At 46.0% G+C, this 11,346-nt stretch overlaps 1 pseudogene; it reads right to left on the bottom strand.

The window, feature by feature from the left end:
• Nucleotides 1-545: 545 nt before the first annotated feature.
• On the bottom strand, nt 546-3,230 carry LOC110295614 (large ribosomal subunit protein bL12m pseudogene; annotated as a pseudogene).
• Between the last annotated feature and the right edge of the window lie 8,116 nt (nt 3,231-11,346).

Raw genomic sequence — 11,346 nt, 5'->3', positions numbered from 1 at the left:
GCTGGTGATGTGTGTGCATGCCGCAGCCTTTCGACCTGTGCTGAAGGTTGCTGCAAACCCCAGTACCCAGTCAGCCCTGTTCTCCTGAAAGAAGACCACTGGTGTCCAGGAGATGTGTGGCTAGGCCAGCCTGTGGGTGGCTTAGGTGTATCTTTCTTGGAGTTCCATGCTCTCCATTTATGATGAGTCCCTGGGAGGCAGCTCAGTCATAAAGCTGTCTGCAGAGAGAAACAGAAGAGCAATGACCCCAAAACACAAGATGACGAGGGTGAATCTCCTGATTCTGCCTGGGCTTTCACCCAATGACCTTCCTTCTAAGCGGCAGAGTCACGGCAGCCTAGCTTATGAACTGCTGCAGGGACTGGTCCATCTGGCTACTCTAAGTCACTTTGGGAAAGAAATGTCATCATCCCTATATTTGGATCTCTCAGTATCCTCACTGCCAAGAATACACAGGCCATGCAAGACCCCGACAGACCGTGAGTGTTGGGCTCTGGGCTGTGATATTTTCCAAACTTTGTTTCTTTTCTTTTCTTTCTTTTTTTTTTTTTTCCAGCCTGAATAGTATATTTTCTCAGTAGCCACCAGAGGGTGTGTTCACTTGGTAAGCTCCCAAGGCAATCTCTTGTGAGTTCTGCAAAGGTTGTCACTGCCCCACCCCATCACAGTAGGTCCATCCTGTCCCTCTCAGGAGACTTCGGTCACTCCTGTCACTAGCTGTTGCTCCCACCACAGCAGCTGGGAGTGAATCGGGGTGAGCAGGCTTTGCCTGGATCCCAGAACTCTAGTCCGTAAGTCCTCATAACCATGCCTCACTCCAGATCCACAGTGCCACCCACTGCCTCCAAGGCTGCTCTGATCTTCTCGGCCTCAGCTTTGGCGACGTTGGCTTTGGTTTCCTGGGGCAGGGACTCTACCAGCTTCTTGGCCTGGACGAGGTTGATGCCCTGGACGTAGTTCTTGATCTCCTTGATCAACTTGACTTTGTCCACAGGCTTTGCCTCTGTCAGGCGGACGGTGAAGTGTGTCCGCTCTTTCTGTTTGGGGACATCTTCCTCCTCGGCCGCCTCAGAGGCCGGTGCTGCAGCAGAGATGGGACCAGGCACCATGCCACCCATTGGCATAAGGCCGACATCCTGGATCTTCAGTGTTTTCTTCAGGAGTTCGTTGAGGTCTGAGATCTCCAGGAGCGTAAGGCTGGCAATGTCTTGGACCAGCTGCTGGATCTTGGGGGATATCCTTTGGGAGCATTATCCAGAGGTGCGCCGGCGAGTGCTTCACTCCTTCGGGGGCTGCTGCTTCTCAACTGCCGCGCTGCACAGACGCTGGGCATCTGTTGCCTGGCAAGGAGGAGCGCTGGCCCCCGGAGTCCAAGCCTTGGCCCCCACAGGCAGTGGCTAGCCGCCACCGGCCCCAACTTTATTTCTTTAAAAGGCTTACTATGACTTGTGTTGTGATTCTATATCCTCTGAATACACCCTCTTCCAAGGGTTTTTGTTGCTATTTTAAAATCCTGAGTCTAGCCGGGCTGTGGTGGCACACACCTTTAATCCCAATGCTTGAGAGGCAGAGACTGGTGAATCTCTGAGTTTAAGGCCAGCCTGATCTACATAGTGAGTTCCAGGGTAGCCAGGGCTACACAGAGAAACCCTGTCTTGAAAAATAACAACAACAAAATCCTGAGTCTCACATTTTAAATCTCTTCTTTATGGGGCTGTCATGAACTCATGTGTAATTTTAAAGATTTCTCTTTATTTATCTGTTTGTCTGTGCATGTTTGTGCCACGTGTATGGGAGTGCCTACAGTGTGCAGAAGATGGCACCAGATCCACTGGACTAGAGGTCCAGGAGGCTGTGGGCTATCTGATATGGGTGCTGGAAATCAAACCCAAGTCCTCTGGAAGAATTGAGGGTGCTCTTCACTGCTGAGTGCATCCCCACCCGCTGTGTACTTACCTGAGTTGTTGAAATAGGTGCTGTATGGAATGCACGCTCAGTCGTGCTCCCGCTCACTGAGAATACCCCATCTTTATACGGAAGACATCGTTGTGATAGTGGCAACCCCCTCTCAGCTGTAATGGATGCCTGTCCCCAGAGAGCTGGGATTCAGACATGGTGATAGGCCTGTGAGCTGTGGTGAAGTGGACGTTGGTGAGCGTAAACTGCCATATAGAAAACCATTTTCACCCATATGTCTGGAAAAGGAGAAACAGTGGCCATTAGAGAGAAGAAAGTGCTGATGTGAAGGAGTCAAATGTAAAGGTAATTCTAGTGAGAGGGGGAGATGGGGGCAATGTCAGGAGATGAGGGATGAGAGGAGGGGAGGAGGGGAGGGGAGGCGAGGGGAGGGGAGGAGACAAAAGCTCTTAGTGGGTTTCCACTTATTGGGGTTGGGCTCTCATGAGACCTTGACTGGCCTTGGAGTCTGTGAGGTACTGAGGATTTTTATGCAAACCCCTCCCCCCCCCATACACACATATCTTCTCCACGCTACATTGAATAAGTTTCAGCAACCAGAAGACCTTCGACTGAGACAACCAAAGCCTGCTTCCAGTTGTTTCTGATCCCTGGAAGGGAAAATAATCCCATTTTTCTGACTTAATTAAATATAATAATGGGAATTTAGACTAGGAGTTCTGTCACCCGTTTGTTCTCTTTTTGAAGTGGTAGTACCGAAGGAAGCCATAACCACCCAAGGTCACTGCTAGGCAATAGCAGAGCTAAAACGGAACCAGAGGGCCTCTGTAAGGCTCAGTACGAAGGCTCCCTCCACAGAGAAGCAGCCATGCTGTCGGGTCAGCTGAAGTGCTGCCTGCAGGCCCAGGAATGTGGTAGGTCCAGTGCCAGCAGCTCAGGGGTGGGGTGGGCAGCAGGTCCAGGCTGAGCATGTAGGGGACTGCACAGTCTGAGCTGTGCTCTCAGACAGGAGATGTAGCTGGAGAATGATGCAAGGCCTTGTGGGAGAACCATCAGAACCTTGGAGAGAAGGACGGGATGTGAGCCTCTCACTTTTGGGATGCGAAGCATTTAAGCTATAGTTGCTTGGGGTTGTGCCACAGAATAAGGAGGTAGGTTGCTGAGTAGCAGGCCAGCGCCGAGGAAGAAAACAGGGGGACAGAAGGAAACAGGTACTCAAGAACTTTACTTAGGTACCTAGGTTCAGCCATGCCTGGGGTTGGAATTAACTCCTGAGTTCTCACCCACCGTATCATCATCATCATCACCACCATCATCATCACCATCATCATCATTATCATATTTGTGTGTGTGTGTGAGTGTGTGTGTGTGTGTGTGTGTGTGTGTGTGTGTGTGTGGGGGTGCCACAGCAAGCATGTGGAAATCAGAAGACAACTTTCAGGATTAGATTCTCTCCTTCCACTGTGTGAGCTGTAAGGATTGAATGGAGGTTCTCGGACTATCTCAGGTGCCTTCACCCACTAAGCTGTCTTAGTAACCCAATGTTCTGTGTTTAGGCTGCTCTAACTGCCTTTCTAATGTAACCACCCCAGATGTCTGTGAGACTTGATTTGGGTGTCTCCACCAATACAGATATCTGTGGTTGCTTAAGTTCTTTAAATAGGATGGCATAGTGCTCATATTTGATTTGCGCACAGTCTCTTGTAATACTTTAAATTGACTCAGGGCTACTTACAATACTGACTGCAATCTGTCTTAGTTAGGGTTTCCATGGCTGTGATCAAGTGTTGTGACCAAAACTAACTTAGGGAGGAAAGTGTTTATCTCATCTCACAACTCTCAGAAAAGTCCAGCCAAAAACTCAGGTAGGAACCTGGAAGCAGAGGCCAGGAGGGGTGATGCGGAAAGGGCTTGCCCCCAGCCTGCTGTCTCTCTCTTAAGAGAAGAAAGAATGTACGGAGGACTTGCTGTTTCAGAGCCTAAGTTAGTGAGTTATCACGACAGCAAGCATGACCACAGACAGACAGGCATAGCGCTGGAGCAGCAGCTGAGAGCTTACCTACAATCCACAAGCAGGAGGTAGGGGTGGGGTATACCATTCCCTGGGACCCATGTGAGCTTCTGAGACCTCAGAGCCTTCCTCCAGTGACACACCCCTCCCACAATGGTGACCAAGCGTGCGGGGACTGTATAAGCCGGTCAGGCCATTCTCATTCAAATGACTTGGACTGTCTTTAGTCCAACTTCAAAAGTCCCCCATAGTCTTTCACAGTCCCAACACAGTCTCTTCTGAGACTTAAGGCAGTCTTTTAAAACTAACTCTATTGTAAAAGCAAAAGTTAAATTGCATACTTAAAACATACAATCACACAGAGTATATATTTGCCATTCCAAAAGGGAGGGAAGAGCGAGTCCTGAGGAAAGACTAGACCAAAGCGAGACCAAGACCCAACATGGAAAATCCAAAGCTCGTAGTTCTGTGTCTGGTGTAGCTCTATGTCAGATGTCAAGGGCTCCGATCACTCTCCTCTTCCAGTTTTGCTGACTACGACACACGTCTCTCTTTGGGCTGGTTCCATGTCCTGTGTGCAGCTCCACTTGGCAGGTATGCTTCAGCTCTGGCCTCTTTAACATCTTGGGATCTCCAAATCAGGTTGTTGTTTTGTTTTTGTGTTTTTTGAGACAGGGTTTCTCTGTGTAGCCCTGACTGTCCTGGAACTCACTTTGTAGACCAGGCTGGCCTCAAACTCAGAAATCCTCCTGCCTCTGCCTCCCAAGTGCTGGGATTAAAGGCGTGCACCATTACCGCCCAGCCAGAGTTGACTTTTATAGTGTCATGAAATGGCCTCTCCTGGACTCCTTATAGAATCTCCCTGACACATGCCTGGTCTTAGTAGCTTTTCTTTACCTTAGAGGAAGATTCCAAAACCCAAGTGACAGGTGGCTGGGAGCCACTATGTGTGTGCTGAGAATTAAAGCTGGATCCCCTGGAAGAGCAGCCAGTGCTTTAACCACTGAAATATCTATGTGTGTTTCTTCTAAAGATATTTATTTGTTTGTTTGTTTATTTAATTATATATTATGTATGCTTATATTATGTATGTTTATTTAATTATATATTATGTATATAAAGGTTAACAGGTTATGGGGGCTGGACCTGTTTAGAAATAGTTCTTTTGGGCAATTCCAATCTTTTGTTGTTAGCAGTCCAGTCCACTAGTAAACCCCAAACACAAGTTGGCAGCAGAGCAGAAGCTCAATCCAGAAGAAACCAAGAGGCTCTGCTGATCGGCTGGAGTCAGCGGAATTGGCTGGAGTCAACCGAAGCAGCAAGAAGCTGCCGGAACACCACTAGAAGTTCTTTGGTGCATTTCTCTCCATGAAGCCATGACAAGCGAAGATCGGTGAAGAAAGCAAGGTGGATCAATGCAACGGTGTCATCAGTGAAGCCCAGCGATGCCCAGCAAAGAGCTGCAAGGCTAACCCATGCCAGAGCACCATCCACTGTCTGTTGGGTTATACTGACACTCTCTCCAAACATCATGTGTCTGTTCTCAACAAAATCCTCTCCTGTGTCTGCTTCAGAAAAATATCCTCTCATAAGGCAGTTTCCAAAAAAGAAAAAGAAAAAAAGTCACATGACACAACAGAGTCTCCAACAAAAGCAGAAATCCCTGTTTCAGTCATCTCTCCTTCTTCTTTTTTGAAAAAAAAACACTTTTCTGGATAAGAGCAGTGGGCTGGGCAGTATCACCAATATTGCCTTGGGCTCTTCTTTAATGCTATTTAAAAAAAAAAAAATCTGCCTCATTATAGTAAAGCACACGCACCCCAAAATCTATTATGCTACCCCTTGAAGTGTTAGGAAAACCCATCACAGTGATGATTCTAGTGAGCCCCTCGTCATGTCCTGCTCCCCCACAATTGTGGAGAGGTCCTGCTTTCTTTGATGCTTGTGTAAGAGTTGCAGAAGGAAGATCACCAAATCCAAAGCGATGCCTGGCCGTCTGCAGGCTAACGTGTGTGGATGAAGTATTATGGCAAGTGTCAGAAGGAAGCCCTGGACGCCTGTCAGTGCCTTGGCTGTTTATAGTTTGGTCTAATCCTCTAGGAAAATGCTGACCAACACTCTTCTAACGTGGTCTTCCTTTCTTTTCTCTTTCTTTTCTCCTTTTTTCCTTTTTTCTTTTTCTTCTTCTTTCATCCTTCCTTTTCTTTCCTTCCTTCTTTCTTTCTTCCCCCCCTCCCCCTCTTCTCTCTCTCTCTCTCTCTCTCTCTCTCTCTCTCTCTCTCTCTCTCTCTCTCTCTCTCTCTCTCTCTTGTTCTTTGATACAAGGGTTTCCCTGTGTAGCCCTGCCTGTCTTGGAACTCTTTCTGAAGACCAGGCTGGCCTTGAACTTGAGACCCACCTGTCTCTGCCTCCCGAATGCTGGGGTGGCATCACCACCACCCCAGCTGACATGGTTTTCTATGAGCACTGAATATTGGCCATGCTGCTTGATCTGCTTGTGTTATGGGCTCCTTCTGTCTGGCTCCTCCCTTGTCTTTACCTTGACTGGTTCTTCCTAGACAGGAATCTACCAGTGGACATGTGTGTCACAGTTACCCATGAAGCATCATAAAGAAGCAAGGGCTTGCTCCTTAGCATCCCCATGCCATGCTCATGACAGAGTATGTCCCACAATCATTGTATTTCAAATCGTCTTTTGTCTATAACCCGTATGTTCCTCCTTGTAATCCGGAATTCCTTAAACATAACCTTGACCACTGTGCTCAGTGCCCACATCTCTATTTCTACCTTTGTCAGGCATGGCTTCAGTGTCTTTGTTTAGAATATTGTTTGGAATAAGCAAGCACATTTCCCTGTTGAGTCGTTATACTTTGGCACCCTCTCTGGACCTTCCCACTTAAGGATTACCAATTATACATTAAATCATAACAATTTAAGTCATCACTTAGAGATAATTCTTGTTTTAGTCAATGTTGGCCTGAAGGTTTCTACTATGGGCTATTTTGGCTTTAACTTTTCTCATCAATGTGACAAAACGCCCTGCTAGAAACAACTTAAAGAAGTTGATTTGAGGAAGGTACTACGTCATGGGAAGTGTGGTCGTTTGAATGAGAACAGCCCCTATAGGTTCATATGTTTAAATGCTTGGCCCCCTGGTTGGTGAAACTGTTCCAGGAGAATTAGGAAGTGTGACCTTGCTGGAGAAGATGTGTCACTAGAGGTGGGCTTTGAGGTTCCGAAAGCCAATGGCCACTCCCAGCTCCCTCTCCTTCTCTGCCTCCTGCTTGGGGATTGGATCCAGTGCCATGCCTGCCTGTCAGGGTCATGGTCATGGACTCCCACCTCTTAGAACCGTGAGACCTCAATTAAAAGGGATCTTCTGCAAGTTGTTTGTCATTGGATCTTATCATCATCATAATAAAGTAACCAAGACAGTGAGGAAGGCATGGTGTCTGGAGGGAGGAAAGATTTATTTGGTCCTGCTCTTTGGAAGGCATAATCATCATTGCTTGCCTCCTGCTCCCATGTAACTCTGTAGAACAAAATGGGAGTAAAAACAGGGAAGAGAAAAGATGTTGACCTCATGGCCAACCAGGAAGCAGGAAGTAGCAAGGGATAATATATTCTCAAGGACCAGCTTCCTCCACCTAGCAGCTACCTCCACAAGCTCTCCTCAAACAGCATCACCATCTGGAAATCAAGCATTCCAAATATGTGTCTGTGGGAGACAACCCGTGTTCAATTCATACAAGAAACAACTCATATTCAGTTCACACCAGAGACAATCCATGTTCAGTTCACACCAGAGACAATCCATGTTCAGTTCACACAAGAAACAACTTATATTCAGTTCATACCAGAGATAATCCATGTTCAGTTCACACCAGACACAACCCATGTTCAGTTCACACCAGAGATAATCCATGGTCAGTTCACACCAGAGACAATTCATGTTCAGTTCACACCAGAGACAACCCAGGTTCAGTTCACACCAGAGATAATCCATGTTCAATTCACACAAGAAACAACTCATATTCAGTTCACACCAGAGGATAATATTTCTTTCATTAGATTTGGCCATCCACTAGGTTTTTTTTTTTTTTGGTTTTGTTTTGTTGTTGTTGTTGTTACAGTTTTTGAAATAGGGTTGCCATATGTAGTTCAGGCTAGCCTGACCTGTGTAGCCCAGGCTTGCCTCGAACTACCACTCTTCTTGCCTCAGTTTCCAACATAATAAGATTATACTCATTGCTACCATGTCTAGCTGGACTTTAAAGCTAAAGAAAACACGATTTACTTCATTCACCAGTACTCATGAAGACAGCTTAGAGAGCTTGTCTGACATCTGCCTTGTAGGATCCCAGCTTTATGGGGAGAAATGTTACTTCTAGGAAACAAGAATTTGGGGAGAATTTAAGAGGAAATAAATTCATCCTCCTTTAGAGATACGTGGATGAATGTGATTGCAAAGGTTTCTTAGCAACAGGATTACAACTCTTTTTATAATCTATCAGATTCCTTATGAAAACTTCTAGAGGTGGGCTGGAGAGATGGCAAAGCGGTTAAGAGCACTGACTGCTCTTCCAGAAGTCCTGAGTTCTATTCCCAGCAACCACATTGTGGCTCACAACCATCTGTAACAGGGATTCAATGTCCACTTCTGGTATGTCTGAAGACAGTGACAGTGTATCTCACATACATAAAATAAATAAATAAATCTAAAAAAAACCCCACCTTCTAGAAAGAACTTAATTTTATACTGGATTTTACAGGATTAGACTAAACTTGTTTTAAGGCTGGGTTATAGCACAGGGGTAGAGCACTTGCCTTGCGTGCATAAGACCCTAGCTCCAACCCCCAACCCTGCGATGATGATGATGATGATAAACAATCTTTCTTTGAAATTATTATGATCACAAAAGGAAAAAGAGTCTGTATTGGTTTGCTTTATATTGCTGTGATTTGGTTTTAAAAGAAAAAACTGGCAAAAAAAAAAAAAAAAAAAAAAAAAAAAAAAAACAAACCCTGGAGAGGAAAGAGTTGCATTTTGAGTTACATATTACATATTTGAGTTACATATTACATATTTGAGTTACATATTACATATTTGAGTTACATATTACATATTTGAGTTACATATTACATATTTGAGTTGCATATTACACTACTCCTCACAGTCCATCATGGTAGGAAGCCTAGGCAGCACCTGGAGTCAGGATCTGAAGCTGGAACCTTGGAGTCTGCTTACTGACTTGCTCTTGGGATCAAGGCCAGCTATCTTTTTTATATTTCCCAGGACCCCTGGCCTAGGAGTGGCACCTCCCCATGGCGGACTGGGTCCTCCTACATCAGTCAACAATCAAGAAAACATCCTACAGACTTGCCTGTGGGTCAATCTGATAAAGGCATTTCTTAATTGAGGTTCCCTCTTCCAAGGAGACCAGCACAGGGCACCAAAAAAAGATCATGAAAGAAATACAAAAGGTTTCTTGAGACGGTCTACGGAGAACTCCACGTGAGCTGAGAGCAAGCCTACCTTCCTGGGTGTTCGGATTCTAGAGTTTGTGGTTGAACTGCCTTACAGAGAACCAGTCTTGGTGTAGGTAAACACCGCGCCCAGCTAAGTGCCTTTCACTCCTGCCCGGTGGCCGTTCGACCATTCAGTCACAGAAGTACAGGTGTCACTGAGGAGTCAAGCACGGTTCTGGTGCTCTGCCTTGCACTTCTGTAAGTATCACGATTTTAAGACAATAACCCTTGAAAGACAGTAACCTTAGGCTGGGTCTGCAGCACAGGGGGAAATTGCTTGCCTGATGTGTGAGAGGACCTGGGTTCCTCCATCCCCAACATCACTCCCCTGCCCCCCCCAAAAAAACCCAAACCAACAAAACAACACACACACACAATCCACAAACAAACAAAACCAAAAAGTTTTGAAGTGCAAGCTTCTGGTTGTGTCATCTGATGCAGACTCACATGGTGTTTTGCTGAGGAAAGACCTCTTGGAGGACACTGTGATGTTTGGAGAGAATATAAAGGGGACTCAAGGGACAGTGACAGTGTGCTTGCATAGCTAGCCTTGCAATGCTTAGCTGACCTCTAGTCTGTGCCAATTTTCACTTCCTTGAGAGAAGCACAACAGAGAACGTCTCTTGGGGTCGCTGCTGCTCCTAGTCGCTCCCACTGTCTCGGAGATCTGGCTGCTTCTACTGGATCATGCCGCCACTGCTGATTCCTGCTTGCTATCCTGACTCTACCGAATGGGACTGCTGGTATCCTGACAAAAGGAGACCGGAATCACCCCCAAAGAACTGCTTCTAAACAGGTCCACATCCCCTTGTCCTATGTACCATCTTTTCTCCCCTCCCTTCAGACAGTGGGCTAGAAGGGGTGTTGAAGGGGTTGACAATGCTTATTAAGTGTAAGTTTTAAGACTCTAAGCCTACAAAGCTGTGCCTGCAGTTGATCCCACCAAGTTTCCTGGTCCTTTGCTACACGGCCTCTGTTCTAATGTGTGTCTCTAGTGAGGCAGCAGAGAGGAGTTTGCCTCAACTTATCTGTCAAGCTATGTGAAGGCCCTCACAGAGGCGCCACATGATCAACGACTCGCCAGATGTGTTCTGGCTGGCCCTCCTCCAGACTCTGCTCCTGTATGACAAAGACAACCCCTCTCTCTTGTTCCATTATTTCAGTCAAAATGTAGATCATGAGAGATGAATGTAATTAATGCACCATTGAGTTTCAGCATCCATTCTGGGTGTTAGACAGTCTTGAGCTTGTACACACTTCTACACATATTACATAAATGCCATGTCAAATCAGCAGCCATCCAAAATTTGACATTCATGCTTGGTTTAACAGAATGTCAAGTTAATCAATACTGCTTCACACATCGGACACCAATGAGTACTGCTATAAGCCTAGGCATATAATCAAATTTCCTACATTTAAAAAACCCAGGGCTAGAGAGATGGCTCATTAGTTAAGGCATCTAGCTGTTCTCCCAAAGAGCCTAGATTTGATGATACACACATGGTGGCTCACAAAGGTCTATAACTCCAGTCCCAGGGTATCCAATACCCTCTTCTGGTCTCTGGACACCAGACACATACATGCTACATTTATGCAAAAACACTCATACAGATAAAAAATCAGTAAATTGTAGAAAAACCCCCTGGATTTCTATTCCTTTCACACACACACACACACACACACACACACACACACACTTTCTCAAACCCTTACTATAAGGTCATGAATATATACCCATTTTCACAGTTGTTGAAACTGGGGTTCCCAGGACATACCCCAGTCACACTGTCAAGTGTGTTCTCTTAGCCTCAGAAGGCAGGAAGCAGTGGAAGAATCGCTCCCACAGTCTAAAGACAAATGCAAAGACAAGCAAATAAACGTAAGGA

This window comes from Mus caroli, unplaced genomic scaffold, assembly GCF_978045245.1.
Source record: "Mus caroli unplaced genomic scaffold, Mus_caroli_1 scaffold_7, whole genome shotgun sequence".
Lineage (NCBI taxonomy): Eukaryota > Metazoa > Chordata > Mammalia > Rodentia > Muridae > Mus > Mus caroli.
Note: the sequence above shows the minus strand (reverse complement) of the source record. Positions and strands in the feature narration are given on the sequence as shown.